The 23,448-nt window shown below is 42.2% G+C and overlaps 1 pseudogene; it reads left to right on the top strand.

Moving 5' to 3' along the window:
- Positions 1-21,587: 21,587 nt before the first annotated feature.
- On the top strand, positions 21,588-22,313 carry LOC147431277 (4-hydroxy-tetrahydrodipicolinate synthase, chloroplastic pseudogene; annotated as a pseudogene).
- Positions 22,314-23,448: the final 1,135 nt, after the last annotated feature.

The following is a 23,448-nucleotide window of genomic DNA, read 5'->3' as shown; positions in this document are numbered from 1 at the left end:
TGGCAAACCACAATGGACAATCCATATGATGCATAGGATGACCCATAACATCGAGATATATGTTCTCTCCATTGTCTCGTATGTCTGCATTAATGCATTATGATAGCTTGAGTCGGCCTTTCTTGATGTTGTCATCTGCAACGCCTGGCCATATGGATTTGACCATTTTTCGGTCAATCCTAGTGTTCACCTCTTTCCATTGTGTACCCACTGGGTTGGCCCACTGGGAGTAACGAGCTACAATTCGAGCGGTGTCGTTCACTCCACCGCCTTGACACATGGATCTGAGATGCTCAAAAGCGCGTTTAGCCCTTTGATTATCATTATCCATATCCTGATTAAGCACTATACTTCAGTTACGCTTAATGATAATCAATTTCTATAAGAGTAACCACCATTTTACGACAATCAATTGCTATAATTTAACCACCATTTTACGACAATCAATTGATATTAGAATAACCACCATCTTACGATAATCAATTGATATAAGAGTAACCACCATTTTTTAAATCAATGAATGACAATTAGTGACTCCACGTGGCTTATTGCTTGAAACTTAAGAGAAAAAACAAAACTCATAGAAAATTTGTTGTCTATTGAGATATAACAAAGTGTTGTTATTACTCATACATCATCCATGGCGCATAATACCCAATTTTTAAAAGTGCTTTTATAAGTCAAAAGTCTCAGAAAACCCTGCTTCATAAAGTGATGGAAGGGTCAATCAAATTCTTAATATCAAAAGAAATCCAACTCAACTCTTTGAATTGGAAGCTTTCCTGGTACATTGGAAAGTATGAGCCCTGATCGACACACCTAATCGCAATTGCAACCATGTGCTAATGCCTCACCGTACAACAACTTACAAACAGATGCTCCTGTCATTCTAGCAGCAACACACATAGTCGCAATTGCAACCATGTGCCGAAGCATGAATGATTGGGAGCAACATAAAACATAGTCACCCTACGCTTTTGCAATGACACACCTAGCCGCAATTGCAACCATGTGCCAGTGCATCCACGCACGGTGACTTCTTTCAAACAGATGCTCCTGTCATTCTAGCAGCAACACACCTAGTCGCAATTGCAACCATGTGCCGAAGCATGAATGACTGGGAGCAACATAAAACATAGTCACCCTACGCTTTTGCAATGACACACCTAGCAGCAATTGCAACCATGTGCTGAAGCATGAATGATTGGGAGCAACATAAAACATAGTCACCCTACACTTTTGCAATGACACACCTAGTCGCAATTGCAACCATGTGCCAGTGCATCCACGCACAATGTCGTCTTTCAAGATTCAAGCATATGAAACATTATGAAATTATTTGAGCACACATTCATGCATTAGATGCTACCGTCAATCTAGCAGCAACACACCTAGTCGCAATTGCAACCATGTGCCGAAGCATGAATGACGGGAAGCAACATAAAACATGGTCATCTTGCGTTTTTGCAATGACACACCTAGCCGCAATTGCAACCATGTGCCAGTGCATCCACGCACGGTGACTTCTTTCAAACATATGCTCCTGTCATTCTAGCAGCAACACACCTAGTCGCATTTGCAACCATGTGCCGAAGCATGAATGATTGGGAGCAACATAAAACATAGTCACCCTACGCTTTTGCAATGACACACCTAGCCGCAATTGCAACCATGTGCCAGTGCATCCACACACGGTGACTTCTTTCAAACAGATGCTCCTGTCATTCTAGCAGCAACACACCTAGTCGCAATTGCAACCATGTGCCGAAGCATGAATGACTGGGAGCAACATAAAACATAGTCACCCTACGCTTTTGCAATGACACACCTAGCAGCAATTGCAACCATGGGCCAGTGTATCCACGCACGGTGACTTCTTTCAAACATATGCTCCTGTCATTCTAGCAGCAACACACCTAGTCACATTTGCAACCATGTTCCGAAGCATGAATGACTGAGAGCAACATAAAACATAGTCACCCTACACTTTTGCAATGACACACCTAGTCGCAATTGCAACCATGTGCCAGTGCATCCACGCACGATGTCCTCTTTCAAGATTCAAGCATATGAAACATTATGAAATTATTTGAGCACACATTCATGCATTAGATGCTACCGTCAATCTAGCAGCAACACACCTAGTCGCAATTGCAACTATGTGCCGAAGCATGAATGACGGGAAGCAACATAAAACATGGTTATCTTGCGTTTTTGCAATGACACACCTAGCCGCAATTGCAACCATGTGCCAGTGCATCCACACACGGTGACTTCTTTCAAACATATGCTCCTGTCATTCTAGCAGCAACACACCTAGTCGCATTTGCAACCATGTGCCGAAGCATGAATGACTGGGAGCAACATAAAACATAGTCACCCTACGCTTTTGCAATGACACACCTAGCCGCAATTGCAACCATGTGCCAGTGAATCCACGCACGGTGACTTATTTCAAACAGATTCTCATGTCATTCTAGCAGCAACACACCTAGTCGCAATTGTAACCATGTGCCGAAGCATGAATGACTAGGAGCAATATAAAACATAATCATCGTACGCTTTTGCAATGACACACCTAGCCGCAATTGCAACCATATGCCAGTGCATCCACGTACGATGATTTGATAAAAGAAAATTTATACCTTTAAGTTTTAACGCAAAAAACTCAAAAAAACATCAATAAAATAAGGAAGGGATTAAAAAATTACTGCTACACTGCTTTGAGAATGTGGAAAGCTGCCAGAAAGTTTGGTGAAGAAGACTTTTCAATGTACCTCTCTTGTGAAAAAGACAAGCACCGGCGTCGCCTTTATATAGGCACGGCAGCCCGGTGGGGAAATTGCTTTACCCGGCGGGCCAACTACTTAGCCCGGCGGGCCTCGAGCCGGTCTCCAAGTCTCCTTGCAGGTCAAAAAAGATGAATGTCAATTAACATAATATTTGTTATTTTGCATTTCTATTGTTATTAACCTGAAATTATAGTGTGATCATGTCATTTTGAAATCCCTGGCTGCAAGCAATGAAATCACTGGAAAAAGGGCCAAAAGCAAGAATGCCATCAAAGAACAACATGATACCCAAGGCTAACAAACAGGTAAAAGCCAACCATGCTAACTACATACATACGAAGTCACCGACCCCAGTGCAAAGATCTAGGTTACCAAAACAAGGGAAACAAGTATGGATGCGGAAGGATAGAAATGACATGGTAAATAAACAACAATGCAACGAAAGAATTCAACCAAAGCAGATAGTTCAACCAAAAACCAAGGGCATAAAATAGATATGGATCCCAAAGAAAATGCTCAGCAATAACCCAAATGTTACTCGCAGCTGGATACCAAAACAAAAGCAAAAGGAACTCCCTTCAGTACAAGCAACAACAGAAGGCAGACAGCTGCATTTGAAAAAGGACAACCACCTTATGTGGATACCAATCCGCAACAAAAAAAATGACAACAAATGAAGTAGCAAAACACCTACAAAAATTGGCAAAAACAAGCTACCAATGGAAAGCAAAAGAAATACGGTCCACGGCCATTCCGGCCAAGCTAATCCTCTCCACAGACACAACTACGGCTATATCAACAGTAGCCGCAAAGCGATTGCTTTTTGCAAAAAAGACAATTAAGCAGAGAGCAGAAGAGTTACAGCTGTTACTTGCAAAGAAAATAGGAAACCTCGACGGCGAATGCCAATAAGCATCTTGCATATTCCCTTCTCTTGCACAACATTAATTTTTCCATGCATTGACCGAGTATGCATAAATTAGGGCCACATTAATCGGCCAAGCATTAGCACAAATTTTTCAACCTATGCACGACACATACTCGGAGGCGATACCTTGTCGTCCGGGAGGACTCCGGCTAGGAGGGGGGGAGCATTCTCAAATGTGGACTCAATGGCAGAAAGAGGAAAAAGAAAGAGACATGACTTTCGACTATTTTAAGCGTTTTTGTTTGATTGCAAAATTTTCTGGACTAACCCAAGTACATATGCCCTTATACAGCATGTATCTATAGGTATATGGGGCCAAACGCCAAATCAAGCCCCTAGGTGTGTGTATATAAGTAGAAATAGCTATTTTTTGGGCAAAACATTAGTAAAACGGAGGAATCCGGCCATAAAAATTACATGTGAGTGTATATAATGTTTTGTAGTGATGTTTTTGATTTATTATGATTTTTTGGGATTTTTTGGGTTGGATTTGCTATTTTCCTTTTAATTTTGCTAATTTTTAGCAGAAAAACTTCAAAAATACAAAAAGCAAGTGAAAACGGTCGTAATGAAAAACAAAAAATATGGAGATGATCAATGACTATAGGACAACCTATGGTACAGTGGGGGTGCAATTATCAGACTAGAGTGGAAAGCGTGTTTTGGCCTGATTTTGACCGAAATGCCAAATTTCTGGTAAACAGAGCAAATGGAGTCCAAATCAAGAAATTTTTGAGCCTAAACCGCATCTCACAAGAAGATGGGAGTACATGTCAAATTTCATGAAAAGTGGTTCGGGGACCCCCATTATAAGAATTTTTCACTTCATTTTTAGCTCATTTTCACTATTGACCTTTTGGAGAGAGCTTCTTCCACCTAGAGCGAACGGACCTTCCAGCAACTTCTACGACGCGCACAACTACCCGACGGGCTTTAGACATGAGAGGTAGGCTCACCACTTTGAGCTTTTCGCGCATGTTTGTCGTTTTGTCGCGAAAACTAGCGTAGGGTTCACACACAAAGCAGGCGGTAGAGACCTACAAGTAGAGGCGGCCACCTAACGGCTAACCCAAAAGCAACGAGACTTCATCGGTAGCCTACCCTAGCATAGGAGACCAGTCTTGGATGTCCAAAGGAAGTAGAAAACCATCGGGAAAAACCCTAATTCCTAGAATCCCGCAAGAGGCCACCAAATGGAAAATCGACGAAAAGGCGCCCAAATGATACCAAAATTCATGGGTAGGAGCATCTCGACATGCTCGACAAGTCTATGTGGCCCACATGACCAAAAAGTTACCCGAAGTGGCACTAAACTTCAGAAACGGCATCAGACACACAAAGCGTCAAATAGCTCTCGCGGCTAAACCGCATGCTCGTTTGCCACCAAACTTCACGAGCGGCTTTCTTAGACCATCAACAACCAAGTCCTATGGTGGTAGACCACTACAAATCATCGAAGATATGTAAACGCAACCACGGGTGCTTCTAGAGCGACAAATTACCAAATGAAGCTCCGGTGAAGCCAAAGTTGACAAAAACCATACGGCAAGGATCCCCAAGGGATCGGGAAGCTATGGAGACCAACATCAAGAAATTTCATCGCCAAAAAGCACTCCAAAAGTCAGAAAACGGCTCGGAGGCTCTGATGTAATGTTCCCAACCCGCCTATACCGAGATCGGGATGGGACCCTTGACAGATCTCTAGGCCTTATAAAAATCGGAGTCTCTAGACAAGAAAAATCCAAGGAATAAACCTTTGCCATTGACAATGGCTTGGGTCTATAGCCTTAGAAGAAGACCTAGTCCTGTCTCGCAGCGGAAACGAGATAACATACTAACAATCCCAAAAGTCTTTCGGCCCTATAACTGCCACATATTGGGCTAAGGTATCCTCGACCAACTCATTTTTCCCTCTAACAGATGTGAGAGCACAGCCGTTGGTGGACTCCTCTTCCAAGTGAAGGAGTTTTCTAAACGTTTTAGTGCGCAGGGATGGATAGTTACCTGACTAATTAGGTCCACCCGTCCATGATTGACAACCTTAGTCAATCCCCACTTACCACCCCGCACTCACACAAGATTCATTTATCTTATTATCACATTGTTTTAACATTTTAAATAGTGGTTTCTTTTAACGTTCCATCACAATAATTCCTTGAAGACATCATTGAAAGCATTCTTTTAGAAAACAGACATCTTTAAACTTAAGACAGGGTACTGTCAATCAAAACATTGTCCATGATAACCGTGACCAGTACTCTTTTTGTCTCAAGACCACCTAAGGGTGAAAAACGGCACCCATTCCTTATTCAAATCCGGAGTGGATAAACCCCCACCCAAGGTTCTGGGTGCCCATACACCAAACCAGTTGCCCATACAACTGGGCGGATCCCCTAGGATTAAAAAAGCGGTATCCTAACTTATGTAGAAACATCAAGACATGACACGGAGTAGAAACTCATCGTTCATGGGGGTAACCGACTTATCCGTGGCTAGAAAGCCAATCATTATCATCAATTTATACTAAGGAGTCGCAGGTGTCTTGAGACTAGCTGTCTTAAGGATGGTCAAACATTTCTTTTCTATTTCAACCAGTTTTAACGCAAACAATTCTTTCCAACTTTATAAACAAATGCACGTTGGAAGTTACCTTCTGTTTTCGGCCAGTTTATCCTTCTTACGTATACAATGCTAACTTATAAAAGAACTTAAACTAATTAAAGACTTAATTGAATAATGGGAAACCCACATGGGATTAATTGGCCATCTGCTATTGCGCTGGCGCCTGAAACTCTCCTCCGTAGGCCTACTACTAGGCCCGGCTTCGTCGTCGTACGAAGCTCTGGTTCATTTTGGAGCTACGTCCTCATCATCAGATGTAGGACTTGCTCGGGTCCTTTTAGGTACCATAACTTCTTATCCTCATAAAAAGGACGTCTAGTCATTAGGTAAATAGTTCAAAATCTAGACTTAACCCATCCAAGGTTAAATTTATAAGATTAATTGGTAAATTCTTGACCTAGTACTTTTTTATTTGTCTATATAGGTATGATAAGTTTTTCCACCGCTTCCCTAAGGGTTTTCTAAGCTCTCCTAATTTTATATATCTTTTTCCCTAATTTTCCCATTGACTTTTAAGATAATAATCTACTTATTTTGGGCTTAATATTTTTTGTATTTATTTTCTCTTAAAGATTTCATTTCCTCAACTTGATATCATAGGTTTACACTTACTATAATTTTCCTAAAACTTTTTGACCACAAATCTATTTATTTTAATTAATCATTCGCTAAAATAGGACTCTTGGTCAATTATAATTTTCTAACCTCACCAATTAACTATGGTGTAATTACCACAAGTAGATAAGGATGTTTTTGACCTCTGGCAATTATCTTATTATTTTCTAACTTAATTATATAATTTCCATCTTCAATTTTCAGCTAAAATTAGGATAATTTGACTTAGATAAATATCTATACTACTTTTCTATCCTTGGCATAATTATCACGACCTCTTTACCCTATAATATAGCTCTGATAAATAGCATGTAATCATATAGCAAGATTTACTAATTTCCCTCTTTAGTTTATAGAGAAAAATAGTATAATTTGACTTAGATAAATATCTATACTACTTTTCTAACCTTGGAATAATTATCACGGCCTCTGTACCCTATAATACAGCTTTGATAAATAGCATGTAATTATAGCACATGATTTACTAATTTCCTTATTTAGTTTTTAGCTAAAAATAGTATAATTTGACTTGGATAAATATCTATACTACTTTTCTAAACTTGGCATAATTATCATGACCTTTTTACCCTATAATACAGCTCCAATAAATAGCATGTAATTATAGTGATGATTTACTAATTTCCCCCTTTAATTTACCCCTCAAAATAGCGTAATTCCACTAAGATAATTAGTTAAACTAATTATCTGAGATTAGCATAATTATCATGGGTTATTTAACATCTAGTTAACCTCTAAAAAATAACTCAATTCAATTTGAACCTATTTTACTAATTTCTTAAATTGTCTTAAAAACAGAGTATTTCTACTAAAGTAATTAGCTAGATTAATTATCTGAGCTTCTCCTAATGATCATAGGTTCCTTAACACTTAATTAACCACTAATAAATATATCACAGCAATTGAAATCAATTTACTAATTTCCCCTGTTTAAATTTCTAAACAACCAGAGTAATTTTACCTAATTAATTAGCTAGATTAATTATCTGAGCTTTTCCTAATTATCACGCGTTACTTAACACCTAATTAACCACTGATAAATATATCACATCAATTAAAATTAATTTACTAATTTCCACTATTTAAATTTCTCAAAAAATAGAGTAATTCTATCTAATTAATTAGCTAGATTAATTATCTGAGCTTCTTCTAATTATCATGGGTTTCTTGATATCTAATCAACCACTGATAAATATATCACAACATTTGAAATCAATTTACTGATTTCCCCTATTTAAATTTCTCAAAAAATAGAGTAATTCTTTCTAATTAATTAGCTAGGTTAATTATCTGAGCTTCTCCTAATTATCATGGGTTTCTTAGCACCTAATTAAGTACTGATTAATATATCACAAAAATTGAAATCAATTTACTAATTTCCCCTATTTAAATTTCTCAGAAAACAGAGTAATTCTGCCTAAGTAATTAGCTATATTAATTATCTGAGCTTCTCCTAATTATCACGGGTTTCTTAACACCTAATTAACCACTGATAAATATATCACAGCAATTGAAATTAATTTACTAATTTCCCCTATTTAACTTTCTCAAAAAACAGAGTAATTCTACCTAATTAATTAGCTAGATTCATTCTCTGAGCTTCTTCTAATTATCATAGGTTTCTTAATACCTAATCAACCACTGATAAATATATCACAACATTTGAAATCAATTTACTAATTTTTCCTATTTAAATTTTTCAAAGAATAGAGTAATTCAGCCTAATTAATTAGGAAAATTACTCAAAAACTTATAGGATAATTTTCCTAGCTTGATGATTATCTAATGAAACTCTGATAATTACCTCAACTTAATCTAAGCTTAATTAATATATTTACCATTAATTCATGGTTAATTTGGCTAATTTCAGCCCTAATATGATAGGATAATTAATTAGCTTAGTATTACTAAGCTCAATTATAATAATCAACAGAGATTACTTAATTAAGAGAGGTTTTATGAGTATACATAAGCGTAATCTTTGATTTATTAACAAAATAGCTTAATCTAACCTTGCTAATTAAGAAAGATTAGACTAATTACCGTTTAGGTTAATCAATTAGAGATTAATCTCTAATGATTTCTGCGTAGCGTTCTCTCTAGATGAGAGAGAGAGTGTCAAGGCTCCGAGTCTATCTAAAATGTGAAGCTAGGGGTCCTATTTATAGTTTTCTGGCACTCATAAGCTCTCACCGGATGAAAAAGGCAGTTGCTTGCAGTTCAAGCAATCCCCTACAGGTCAAAAAATGCCCCTGCTGCTAAATGAGTCCTTGGAAAGTGAGTGATGACCCTCCCATTACCTGCCAGCTTTTAAAATATCAATTCTGCTATATTTTGACCTATTTTTGTTAATTGATAAATATCTTGTAAATATCTAAGAGGCCTTTAATAAAGTCTATGCTTAAATGATTACTGTAACCCTTCAATTTTACCTATTTTACTCAATTCACAGTGTAAACTTCTAGGGGTCATAACTATGCCAGTTTTTATCGGAATTCAATTCTGAAAATTTCTAGCCCGGGGTTTGCTGTGCTTAAGATTCCAAAAATACCAATATTTGCCATGGTCGGATAATTCTACATTGCTTTTTCAATAATCATATCAGTTTGATTAAGCTTTATACAACCTTTAAGGTTTCAAAAACTGGAAACCTTACATCTGAACTCCACACAGGGAGTTACTTTCTATCCATTTGACTTTTTTGTTGAAATTAGGCTTAAAAGGGACTCAGGGGGACCAAGGGCAGGCACTAGTGGCACATTCCATTAAAAAATCATCAAGAGACATCCTACGCGTAGGATGTCTCAAGGGCATTTCTAGGCACAGATCCCAACATTTTTCATCACACACATTTTCTGAATGACCTTTACATGGTAGCCACCAAGTTTCATCACATTTGGACCAAAATTGACCTCATATGTATGAAAAAACACAAAGTTAGGGCATAGGGGCAATAATGGGCCATAGACCTACCAAATCTTGTCCAAATCACATGAAACTTGCACAACACATTCACAACCACATCACCAATCCATCTGTGTACTCACCTGCAAAGTTTGGTGAAGTGGACATCCTACGCGTAGGATGTCTTTTTGACATTTTTGTCCTACAGAGGATGTTTGTCCATTCCAGATCCAATCACATTATCTTCAATAGCTCATATACCAATTTTGAAGCCATTCTAATCATTTTTGACCCCCAACACCTTCAAGAGACACTTTTTGAGCCCAAGAAACACTGCACAGGCTCTTACAAGCATCAATCCTTGTCCAAATCCAAATCCAAGAGCATAACCATGTTCCATAGGCCAAGGACTACCCACAGAACAAATCCCATGCCATTTTGATGAAACAGACATCCTACGCGTAGGATGTCTCCAGCATAATTTAGACCTTCTGTGCAAAGAGTGACATCATGGGAGCAATTACCATGGTGCAATGAGCCCATATATCAATTTTCAACCCATTTGGATATCACTTGCTACCTGTTATGGACTTTCTATCCAATTTGTGACCTAAATCCTGAATTAGTCCAAAAAATACACTTTTTGATGCCCAAATCCATATCCAAGCACATAGCCATGTTCCATAGGCCAAGGACTACCAGCATGTCAAGTATCACCCAATTCTGATGAAAAAGACATCCTACGCGTAGGATGTCTAGAAGAATTTTTTTGGCCAGAATTGCACTGTGAGCACATGCACAGTTTCACAAGTTCCTTTTAAGCTTTATTTTCAATTTTCAAGTCATTTGGATAGATAAAACTCAGTTTCTCAGCTAATATGGAAAAAACGCTAACTTCGGACTACTGAGTGTAACAGGATCTATGGCAGCCAAGTCACCAGCAAAGAAGAAAAGGATGACCATTATGGATTACCTAGAAGAAGTGGAGCCCTTCGTCATACCAGAAGGAACACTAAAGCCCACCAGCACATGGATCCAAGAAAATCTGCTAGAGTCCAATGACCTAAAGATCTACCAAGGAGTGTTCAAAGACACTGAAGGGAATGTGATCAAGCTACCAATGCTACCGCGGGAACTCAATGAGTTCGTAAGAAGCAAGATGGCTGAGTACTTGGAGAAGATTGGATCTCCACAACTATTTTGAAGCAGTGCCTGGCGGGGGTTGACATAAAGAGAGTCTGGGAATTTGTGACAACAATAAAAGAAGATGGAGTGGCCAGAGTAACCGATCTGCAAGGCAGGCCAGAAACAGAAATAGTCATCACCGAGCAAGTTGTAGCAGATGCACTAGACCTCTCCAACAAGGGGGATAGTGTAACTAAAAGAAGAGATGATGTCAAGGTGTACACTGAGAAGAAAGGTAACTACACTTTTGAAGATATTGCCAACCCAAAAGTGGCAATCATGAGTCAGTTGTACAACCAATACTTCCATATGTGTACGAAGCAGCCACAAAAGTACAGAATGCCACCAGGAGCAATTGTCACGACATTCACTTGAGCAATGATGAAGAGCACTCCAAGGCTAATCAATTATGCAGCATATATACATGACAACCTAGTGAAGATGGGTAACAAGAAGACCACGTATATTGTGCCAGGAGAACTAATCACTAAGGTGATTTATGGGGCATTGCACGCAAAAGGAAGATGGCATGACCCTCCATCACAAAACCACTGGCTGAGGCTCAAAGAAGACAAAGAAGACGAGCCACAAAAAGCACCAAGGGTTGCCACAAGATTGAAAAGACGGCTAGAGCCTGTTCAAGAAGAGTAGCCAGAGCAAAAGAAGGGAAAGAAAGAATTTGTCCAAGTGCCAGAAAAAGAGACAAAGTCACAAAAAGCGGCAAGACTAGAGTGGTTGATGGAGAGCTTCAGAGCAAAAAGGGCCCTTAAAGGCGATTTGAGTGAACTCTGGAAGCCGTCCCTAGAAGCAATGTCGGGATCATCCCGAAGGGTGCAAAGGAACAGATTCAAAGATTACAATAAAAATTTTGAGATTCTTGATTCCGCATTAGAAAATATTCTACATGTACCTTTTACAGAGGAGGAAGTGGAGCAAGTACGCCAGAAACTGCTAGACGAGCAGGAGAGCCAAGAGAGAGAAAGGAAGACAAAGGCAGACTGAGATTTAAAGAAAAAGCCTACATCTCTACCGGCCAGCCAGCCCACCCCCCTCACCACCTCCTCACAGCCCTCCGCAAGAAGACAAAGAGAAGGAAGACAACCACGAAGTCCAGGAAGAGTCCAAGAAAGAACAAAGCCAGGAGAGGGAAGAGGTTAAACCCAAGAGTGAGGAGCCAAAGACACATGAAGCATACAGCACATTTCTGGACCTGCTAGCGGCAGGATACACAAAAGAAGAGGCTACCACAATTGCATTCGACTTGGCAAGCACATGGCCTAAGGAGCAAATGCAAATCATCAGGTTAGTAGAACTAAAGGAGATGGCCACAGACACAGTGGACCTACACCTGCCCTCCAATGATTGGGATGTGGTGATGACAATGCTAACCGGGTTAAGAGCGCAGTCCATGGCCTCAGAAAATCAGACGGCAACTCTCAAGACTACTAAAGTAAAGATGAAGCTGGAAATAGACTCTTTACAAAGACAAGGTCAAAGGTAGAAAGAAAGAGAAGTGGAGCTACAAGCCAGTCTGGCAAAGGCTTTGAAAAGATGCCAGGAATTGGAAAAAGAAAATCAGGCAATAGTCCAAAGGATGCAAGAAGCCGAAGAGGAGTGCAAACAACTCAACAGATCATTGATAGATGCAGAGAAGGAAAGGGACAACTTGACCCTACAGCTGGCTGAGGAGTCCAAAGAAGTTGAAGCAATGAGAAACGCCAAAGAAAAGGCGGAGCTAGATCAAGAAGCCAGCCAAGATGAGGTCCTTGAGCTCAAGGACCAGCTCAAAGTAAAAGATCAAACCATCTAGAGGCTGTGAGCGCCTCCTGCCAGAGTCAGAGCTACTAGCTCGACTCACATCACTACTAAAAGCCAAATTTATGAAGAACAGATGAAAGAACTTCAGAAAGAGTTGACTCTAGAGAAGAAGCAACGATTGATGATGGAAGAAGGGTCAGTTGTGATGCAGACACAAATGGAAGAAGAACAAAGAGCCATGCAAATGGAATTAGAAAGTATCAAAAGAAAGCTCGAGGAGGAGGAGAAGATAAACGCCGAGCTGAACGACCTCCTCGTGAACATGGGAGAAGAAGCTAACACAGAAAAACAGAAACTTCTAAAACAGATTGAAGATCTGAGAGGACAACAAGCCGGAGAGCAAGAGGGCACAGGGCTAGCAGCTACTGAGGGCATAGATTAGAAAATGTGGCAGATCTTGTGGACACACCGATGCAACAGGAAATCCTAGTAGGATCCTCTCAAGAGCCACAAGATTTGACAAAGGAAGAAGAAGAAAAGTTGCGTAAAGCAATAGAGGTGGAGATCAAAGAGATGACAAAGGAAGCCTTGGAATGGGAGCAGAGGGTTTTCAAATCCATGACCATCGAGAAGATCGACACCAGCAACCTCAGGCGCAAATGGCTACAGCCCTCCCTCCCATATCCATTGCTAAAATATGAAGCTTTCACCATCAACAAGAGGATTAAAGAAGAGCCGATAGTGCCGCTCTACATAGCAGATATCTCTCAGCTAGAAGAAAGGAAGTTAATAGTTGACTCTCAGCCAAAGTGGAGAAAAGCGTGGCTCACAAAGTACCCACAGTACCTCATCCATTTGGTAGAGGCGCCCCAAAACATCAGAGACAACCTCAGCTTTTGTCCTCTACCAAGGATCACGACATGGAAGGCCCATGAGATATTACAAAGGAGCCAACCCACTTGGCTGAATTATCCTAAGCTGTCGGGCTTGAAGGCAGGTGAGAGAATAAGTTTCCAATACATGGTGAAAACCCTAACGAGCGCCATCAAATTTTTCACTGGCTCACCTAACCTTACGTGCATCATGATGAACAAAATCTGCAAAACTCTTTTAGCAGTATTGGAGACATTCAAGCCACGCCAGGTGACAAATATTATCTTCTTCTTCCAAGATACTTACAGATGTGCCTATGATCTGTCTGGTCAGCCTTCCAAGGAGGTGATACATGCGTTGTATCAAAGGATAATTTTTTTGCCATCCTATCACCTCCAGGCCTTTGAAGAAGCGTTCTACACCGGCTTCTTCACCATAAACACTAATATTTTTGGCCCAACAATGATGAATCTACATGCAAGATATGAATCGTTGCTCAAGATGCGCGAAACCATAAGATGAAGAAGCAGCTCAACAGCCATGTCGGAGACGACATGAGCAAGGAGGGGGGGAGTGTTAGAAGCTGGACACACCCTACGGAAACTCACTTCTTGGCAGATTATCATTTTTTTTTCAATTATTCATTTATGGAGAAAACTCGACATTTCACCTTGTAAATATTGGGGCTTACAGAAGTTTCGAGATTGTATCCCAATTTTGATAGTTAGATTGAGTATATGGTTGATTTGGAACTTTAGGGTTTGAGAATTGTAAGGTATTTATACCACTTTTTGACCTTAATGAAAAACCTTTTGTCATTTTTTTAAAACTTTGGAAGTATGTGAGTGAGCGTACTGTGTACGAGAGAGAGTGTGAACTTCATCTTGACGCTACATGTGCACCGGTGGTCGGAATTGAGTGTGGAGAAGTGCAGCGTGTTGCCCCCGACGAGAGCTACGCGCCGATACCTACATTGCGTGTGTACGATCCGGTTTTGTGAGCTCCTCTACAAGCTTCATCTGGTGATTTGGTGAGCATACGTTGTCCGATTTTGCATTGCAGCATATCCACGTGTTCACAGTGAGTAGAGCTACACATTAGGCACTTTAGATTTCGGAAACAAAGACCTACAAATTTCGGCCAGACATCCTACGTGATTTTGCACCGTGTGTTTTGGGTTGGGATTTTGGTTCATAGACCTTAGGGAGAGTGACCTATTGGTGTTAGAAGGGTCTCCCAAAAGTTCGGTGGTGTTTCGAGATTGTTTGATGGGTGTTCGGCTCTAGAAAGCGTTGTAGGAAGTTTCCTCTTACGGACTCTTGAAGGTTGTGACTTAGAAATTGGGTAGAGACCTCTGTAGGAATTAGTTAGGAGTCGGTCGAGTCTAGGTTGACACCTTATACTTTCTTCTATGCACCTATGGGTCGATCTTCGTCCTTAGCTGCTGTGACAAATCTTGTTAGGTGAGTTCTCGCTGTGCTGACGTCTGTCGCGGCGTATCCGTCCAACGAACCACCAGCTTTATATCCCCCCCCCCCCCCCCCCCCCCTTCTTCACCTAGCTCTAGCTCATCCTTTGTCTCTCTTGGGAGAGTGGTCCCACAAGCCATGGAGGGATCCTTTCTCTCTCTCCCTCTCTCTCTCTCTCTCTCTCTCTCTCTCTCTCTCTCTCTTTCTCTCTCTCTCAATCCCTTTCCACCACACACCCTATCCCCTATCCTCTCACCCTCCCTCACAACCTCACACTGGATCCCCTCTCACTCTCTTGTCCCATGGTGGGAACGCGCCATAGGGGCCTTATACTCTCTCTCTCTCTCTCTCTCTCTCTCTCTCTCTCTCTCTCTCTCTCTCTCTCTCTCTCTCTCTCTCTCTCTCTCTCTCTAATATTCCCTCTCTCTCTTTTTGACTAAGTACAACCCCCCCCCCCCGTTTCGGCCGTTGTCGAGCCTGCCGGCACCCACACCCATTCCCTCACACCCCAGACCCAGCCCTGTGCAGGCGCTTGATGCAAACACACACACCCTTATCCCCTCACCTCTCCCCCCCTCTCCACACCCTCTCCTTCCCTCCCTCGCGCTCTGCGTTCACCTGCAAGCAGGCGGCCCTGCTCCTATCACCCACTTCTCTCTCGCTTCCTCTGTGTCAGGCCCGTAGGCGCCGCCGTAAAGCAACATACACACACACACACACACACACACACGCCTACACACCCACGCACATATACATACACACACACACACACACGCATAATGCACACACACAGAAAAAGTACAAAAAAATTGAAGAATTCTACGACTACGACGACATCAACAAAGGAGGCACCCGAATCACGTGACATCGACAACAAAAAGAACAAAGGCGCCGAAGGCATGCCCGGGCTGACCCCGAGGAGACGTACGCACTACACCGACGCACCGGCATCACGCAACCACGAGATCAGTTTCAGTAAACCGTAGGTTATCATCATCATTTTTTCAGTTTTCACTCAAGCCTTGTTAATTCCCAATTTGTAATTTCCCTCTCTCTAGGTGATGGTCACAAGGCCCAACTAGAGGTTTTCATTTGTAATAACTCCCAAGACAAAGCAAGGGTCAACCACTTCAGGCCCACCACCTTGCTTTGTCTCCCCGATTAGCTTACCCTAATCAAGCAGGGATTACCCTAATCCAAGCAGCCAACACCTATAAAAGGGCAGTGAGAGGTCACTATCGGGGGGGCAATTCATGAGAGGTCAGCACTTGGTAGAGTTTTAGTGGGAGGAATTGACACTACTGGCATCACGGGGAGGGGACTTGTGTGATGGTTTGTTTTGGGAATTGCACCGTGTGAAGGGGAGCTACGTCCACCTCTCGACTCCAATGGTCGATGCACACATATATACACATTCTTGGTAACAAGTTTCACATCATCAAGTCGTCTTTAGACAACGCACCAAGTAGATTCACCATCTCTTCTCCCTATCTCTCTACCATCACGATGTCTCACCTCGCCAGAAGGAAGGTCATTTGTAAATACTTCATGAAATAATTCTCCCTCACCCCCCCAAGGGTTTTCATCATTTGTCAATGTTCTCTCTCTCTCTCTCTCTCTCTCTCTCTCTCTATCTCTCTCTCTCTCTCTCTCTCTGTGTGTGTGTGTGTGTGTGTGTGTGTGTGTGTGTGTGTGTGTGTGTGTGGGTAAGTTTGCGGTGCTCACATCACCGTTGTCTGCGTCCTAGCCTCTCAAAGCTAGGTGGCGCCCCCTGTTCTCTTTACCATGACCGGCTCTAGGCGTGCCATCGGCTCCCGACGTTTTAGAGGCGATCGAGGTTCGTGTCTCGCTTTGCTCCCGTCATTTGGTGCCCCCACGGAGGAGGGTTTCTTGGAAACCTTCGGTTTACAATGCTGAAAGTAACGCACGCCATCAATCATGGACGAATGGCTGAAGGAGTTCTCTAACTAGAGGACGGAAGAGGAGGAGACTAAGGAGGCACTAGCGGCCTTCATTGAAGTACTACTGCCAGGCTACAGTGTCGTCAGTATTCAAGAGGTAAGCTCCCCATCTCGTATTGCTCATTCTAATCACAAATTGAGAGCATCAAGTGGGAGTCCTATGAAGTTCTATCACTGCTGTCAACCACAGCATTCTGTAAATGAGTGCCGACAGAGGAAGTGAAGTCTAAAGAACGGTGAGTTTTGCTATTGAAAACTGCGGCACTCTCACGACAGTCAGATTTTCTGTAGCACCAACTGTATTCTCTCTAATGCTTCGAGAGGAGTCGTCAACTACATCAACCACAAAGTGTAAGTTTGGAAGCCTAAATCATTTGGTGGACGTAAGTGGGCCTACACTCTCTCTAGGCTTGGAGAGTTCAAAAGAAGTTCGACCACCCAAGTGACGTCGCCGCATACAAAATGGAAAGCCGATTGAGGTAGACTCTTCTCGCCCAGTCTGTTTTGAACCTAATATGGAGGATTGTGCAGACTTTTACAAGAGGTAGAAGCATGTGGTGAAGGTGTCACCTCATCAACACCTGAGGTACACAACCCTAGTGGTCAAGATCCTTTCCCTACACCCGACATGGATATTAACAATAGGCCATAAGTATTTACTTTCCGTTTCTTGCAACACATGCATGTAAACGTGTATATTGATAGGAAGATATTCTACTTGCAAAAGATTTTTTTCTTATTCGGAGCCGAGATGCTTGATGAAATCCTGAGATCTCCACGTCCCATCATCTTGCCCCTTCTGGATTACTACCACTCTTTGATGTAAGTATTTTTATTCTGTTCTAGCTTCGCGATCCATTTTTTATCATATTTTAAATCTATCCACCAAACCCTATAAAAAAGCTGCTATGAGCCGCTGTTGTCATTAATATAAAAAAAAGAGAAAAAAGGTTTGTAATTTCCTGAGTTACTACCATGGCAAGTGTTTCTTTCCCCACGTTCAGTGGAAAGAAGGGAGAAGATCTCACCACCGACTTTCTGGATGATTTCGACATCGCTTGTGTGGTTTCCAACAAGGATGATGACTCTTCACAACTTCAAATTTTTCCTCTACTGATGAAAGTAGAGGCCAAGTCCTGATACAATGCATTGCCCTAGGCTACCAAGAATGCATGGGATGTGTTATGGGCTGCCTTTGTAAAGAGTTTTGGTGGAGGCACAACCTCGGAGAAGCTATGGCAGGTACTGACGGAATTGAAGCAAGGAGGTCTGCTAGAGTACGCCACCTACGAGTCCAAGTTTGTGGACTTATGGGAGAGATGGGTTGTCTTAATGGAGGAAGGCGAGGGAGTACCTAATTTCCTAAAGAAGGACCGTTTCATTGCTGGCCTGTGGTCGTCGCTTAGAGAGAAGGTGAAGGGAAGATTTCTTGCAACAAAATGAGTTGGTAGTAGAAGTAGCCTTCCTTTAAGACAAGAAGCTGCACATGCAAGCAAGAGTAAACGAGTTAGAGGAAACAAGCTCGGTCCGACCAACCCCAGTGACTGCAACAGCCAATCATAGAGCCCAACCACAAGAGGCATCAGAAGAGCAGCAAGACCTGCTGAGTCGCATCACTACCCAACTAGAGAGTTTATCTGTGCATCTAGTGCAGTAAGGGCATGCACCTGTCAGAAATCCAGAACAAGGAAGAGGACAACGAAGGCAAAACCAAGAGTACCACTGCTACAATTGTGGGGAAGACAGCCATGGTATGTACTACTACCCACATCCAAAGAGGCAGAATTTCATTAGAGGAGGGAGACAGAACCAGATCTCTCCGCCAAGGGCGAGACCACCACCACCCAGGCAATCAATCTCACGTGTTCAAATCCCACCACCAACCGTGCAACCATAGCTAGCCCCAATGAAATTTGGCATGCAAATTTTATTGTTCGGACACTACAGACAATGATCCTATTTTTCACTTGGGATCCAGGAAGACACTGGCACAAAGTTCTGGAAGCCATGGGCTTCCCGTTTAATCAACCGGCACTATTCCAAGGAACACTATTCCATACCCCAGCATAGCAGGCCGCCATATCTCTCTCTCCCTCTTGTTTTATTTCCTTGGTGGGCCATCATGATTCTCTCTCCCTTTCACTATCTCTTTCTCTCCATCTCTCCCACCATCAATCCAACTCTCTTCCCCTCTCTCTTGGGAGAGTGGCCCCACAGGTATGGAAGGAAATATCCTGCTCTCTCTCATATGCCCTACGCACCTCCCTCTTCCCCTCTCTCCCTTCTCAGCAAAACGTTCTCTCTCCCTCATCCATTTCAACCTCTCTCTCTCTCTCTCTCTCTCTCTCTCTCTCTCTCTCTCTCTCTCTCTCTCTCTCTCTCTCTCTCTCTCTCTCTTATCTACACACACATATTCGGCCTTACCTTCCCTGGCCCGCTATTCCCTCTCCCTCTCTCCCCACCTCATTGACTCTCTCCCCTCCTCTCGTCCTTGAGCTACCATGCAAGATGGGCCCGGATATTATGCCCCTACCTCCCCTCTCGTCCACACCCCCTTCGGCCATATCCCCCCCCCCCCCCCCCCCCCCCCTATCTTCACCTAGCTCTAGCTCATCCTCTCTCTCTCTTGGGAGAGGGGTCCCGCAAGCCATGGAGGGATCCTTTCTCTCTCTATCTCTATCTCTCTCTCAATCCCTTTCCACCACACACCCTATCCCCTATCCTCTCACCCTCCCTCACAACCTCACACTGGATCCCCTCTCACTCTCTTGTCCCATGGTGGGAAACCACCTTAGGGGCCTTATACTCTCTCTCTCTCTCTCTCTCTCTCTCTCTCTCTCTCTCTCTCTCTCTCTCTCTCTCTCTCTCTCTCTCTCTCTCTCTCTCTCTCTCTAATATTCCCTCTCTATCTCTCTCGTTGATTAAGTACTCCCCCCCCCCCCCCCCCCGTTTCGGCTCACTGTCAAGCCTGTCGGCGCCCACACCCATTCCCTCAAACCCCAGACTGAGCCCTGTGCGGGCACTTGATGCAAACACACACACCCTTATCCCCTCACCTCTCCCCCCCTCTCCACACCATCTCCTTCCCTCCCTTGCGCTATGTGTTCACCTGCAGCAGCAGAGCAGGCGGCCCCGCTCCTATCACCCGCTTCTCTCGCGCTTTCTCTGTGTCAGGCCCGTAGGCACCGCCGTGAAGCAACATACACACACACACGCCTACACACCGACGCACCTATACATACACACACACATGCATAACGCACACACACAAAAAAAATACAAAAAAACGAAGAATTCTACGACTACGAAGACATCAACAAAGGAGGCACTCGAATCACATGACACTGACAACAAAAAGAACAAAGGCACCGAAGGCATGCCCCGATCGACCCCGAAGAGACGTACGTGCTACACCGACGCACCCGCAAGCTACCATTCACCAGCATCACGCAACCACGACACCATTTTCAGTAAACCGTAGGTTATCATCATCATTTTTTCAGTTTTGACCCAAGCCTTGTAAATTCTCAATTTGTAATTTCCCTCTCTCTAGGTGATCGTCACAAAGGCCCACCTAGAGGTTGTGTGTGTGTGTGTGTGTGTGTGTGTGTGTGTGTGTGTGTGTAAGGTTGCGGTGCTCACATCATTGTTGTCTGCATCCTAGCCGCTCAAAGCTAGGTGGTGCCCCCTATTCGCTTTATCGTGACCAGCTCGAGGCGTGCCATCGGCTCCCGGCGTTTTAGAGGCCGTCGGGGTTCGTGTCTCGCTTTGCTCCCGTCAATATTATGAATCTGATACCATGTATGAGTACAAAAAAACAGATATCAAATTGAATCTAGAAGTGTTACTAGCTGGAACTGTGTGAGGTATGTGTGATCACTGATATAATGGGTGCCCAATACAAGAGAGAGATACAATGGATGATAAATCCATACACATATGTACTCTGGATTTCAAGATAGTATGGCTCAAATCCTTTGTTGTAGTCTCCATCATTGTTGTGAAGCTCCTCTCCTCAATCATGGGCATCTCGATATCCCTAGCTCCAATGTTTGGTCAATGAGAGTACAACGGGTGTGAGTATGAGCTGAGATTTGCAATGGTGGTTGCTCCTCTATTTGTCTAGTGTCTGGTGTGAATAAATCAATAATCTGTCTTTGGGATTGTCTCTCTCCAAATATCCTCACTAAACTATCTCTATGTTTATGTAACTCAAGTAGGTATAGTCCAAGACATCTCTAATCTTGATAGCTCATTACTCTAGTGAAGGCTCCAAATCCTTCTCTGAATAGACAATGAAAGCAACCCCGTCTTTGTAATACATTGTGCACTAACATATATAATACATCTCCATCTCCAACTTTGTATGGCATAGAAGGGGGTCCCACCAAACACCAAGCGAGAACATTTGAGCAAACCAAAAATCGAGCTAGGTTTATAGATTGGAATGAGAGATGCATCAATGAACTCGTCACCTTACCATATAGAACTATATTGTACACATCATCATCACCACAAGACAAGTTGTGGATGGATTCCTCCAAGATTTGCAATGTTTCCAGCTCCTCTTCTTCCAATGAAAATTAGCTTTGAGCTTAAAAACACTGCTTTAGTGGAGGATATAAGGAAGTTGAGACTAATAATTGCAATTAAGACTGATTTGGAGACATACGACACGCTAGTACACTCTCAGATAGAAAATGGGGTGGAGGGGGTTATAGTACGTGGAAAAACATTAGGGTAGGGCCAATTGATGGTCTGGGATGAGCATATAATGCATATTGGTCAGCACTGAACAGGGTTTTGTAGCAGGGATGCATGTAGCTCTTCATATCAATCCATATGCGGGAAAACTTCTCATGAGGTCTTACTTTTCCACTTTGATCATAGTTTTCTCTCCATGGGTCCAACTATGATTTACAATGTTCCTACAAGCACTGAGTGTGATAGAAAAGCTTAAGGATCTACCCAATTTCTCTAGTGTGAAGGAGTGCATTGGGAATGATCACATAAAGGGCTATAGTTTAGAACGCAATGTTGTTGTTTGGAGTGGAAATGATGATCAATGCCATGATGCAGGGTGGGAGTTTGGTGTAAGAGTTTTGTTGTTAGTAACTTGAATCCTAGGCTAATGCATGATCTTATTATCAAAGGGAAGGACAAGGGACTCAATACAAAACTGTTGTGACTAGCACTTAAGGGGCTCAAACTGGCCTTCTTATTTGAATAAATGCACGCAAAGATCATCCATATAAACTTGTAAGATTTTTCTTAGATGTTATTTGAATGTATGGCTCATTAACATTTGGAATGTTGTTGGCACATTTGTGAGCCCAAAAGGCATGACTTTGTAAGCAAACGTCCCCCCTTCCTTAGCGAAATTCATTTTATGTTGATCTTTAGGATCAATGGCTAGTTGATCGTAACCAAAGATTCCATCCAGGAAGCTGTAACCTTCTTTTCCAACCATTCTCTCCAAGACATGATCGGTGATAGGACGAGGGTAATTATCTTGTATAGTCGTAGCATTCACCTTCTTGAGGTTCACACACACTCTTAATTTTTCATTTTTCTTTGGTACCACCATAATTGGTGACACCCAATCAGTGTGTTCTATTTTGTAATTGCTTCCTTATTTTTCTATCTCCTCCTTGGTGTTTTTGGAAAATGTCTCATTATAGGTATAGGGTCTTTGTCTGCTTGGGTTGGCATCATCTTGCATAGGAATAGTGTGTTGACAAATTTTAGGATCTACTCCCTTCAAATCTTTAGAAGACCATGCAAAAGCATCCTTATATTCCTTTAGAGTTTTGATATGGGTTTCCTCCTTTTCTAGAACCAAATCAATTGCTAAGTTAGCTAGATTTGATTTTTTCCTCGGACCCACTATGTCAATCTTTTTGGCGTTTTCTCAGCCTTCATATCATTTAATTGGCTTTTTAGATAGTCTTATGTATTTCTCCCTCTCGTTCAGTGGTCCATACCTCTTTCAAGGTTCTTTTCAATTCCCTCTATTTAGCTTTCTGCTTTGTTTTTATCATTGAGGGATCTTTTGCTTTTCTTGTGTCTTCTTTTTGTGCTTTTCATTTCATTTTGGTTTGTCATTTCATATTATTTTCCTTTTTTGAGTATTTGCTAGTGAATTTATCTTTAATGCAATCCTCTACTTCAATTATCATCAAAAATTGTGTCTTGCCCTCTCTTTTTGGCATGTATTGATTTCTTTAGAGTTTCTTCTCTTATTTTTTCTTGTGTATTGATTGGAAATTTCAAAAAACTTCTCTTATCCTCTCCTCAACAATAGTTTTTCTTTGACATACTCT

This window comes from Adiantum capillus-veneris, chromosome 21 (genome assembly GCF_014529385.1).
Source record: "Adiantum capillus-veneris isolate H3 chromosome 21, ASM1452938v2, whole genome shotgun sequence".
In the NCBI taxonomy this organism is placed as follows: domain Eukaryota; kingdom Viridiplantae; phylum Streptophyta; class Polypodiopsida; order Polypodiales; family Pteridaceae; genus Adiantum; species Adiantum capillus-veneris.
The sequence above is the reverse complement of the archived record's forward strand: the minus strand, read 5'-3'. Positions and strand labels throughout refer to the sequence as shown.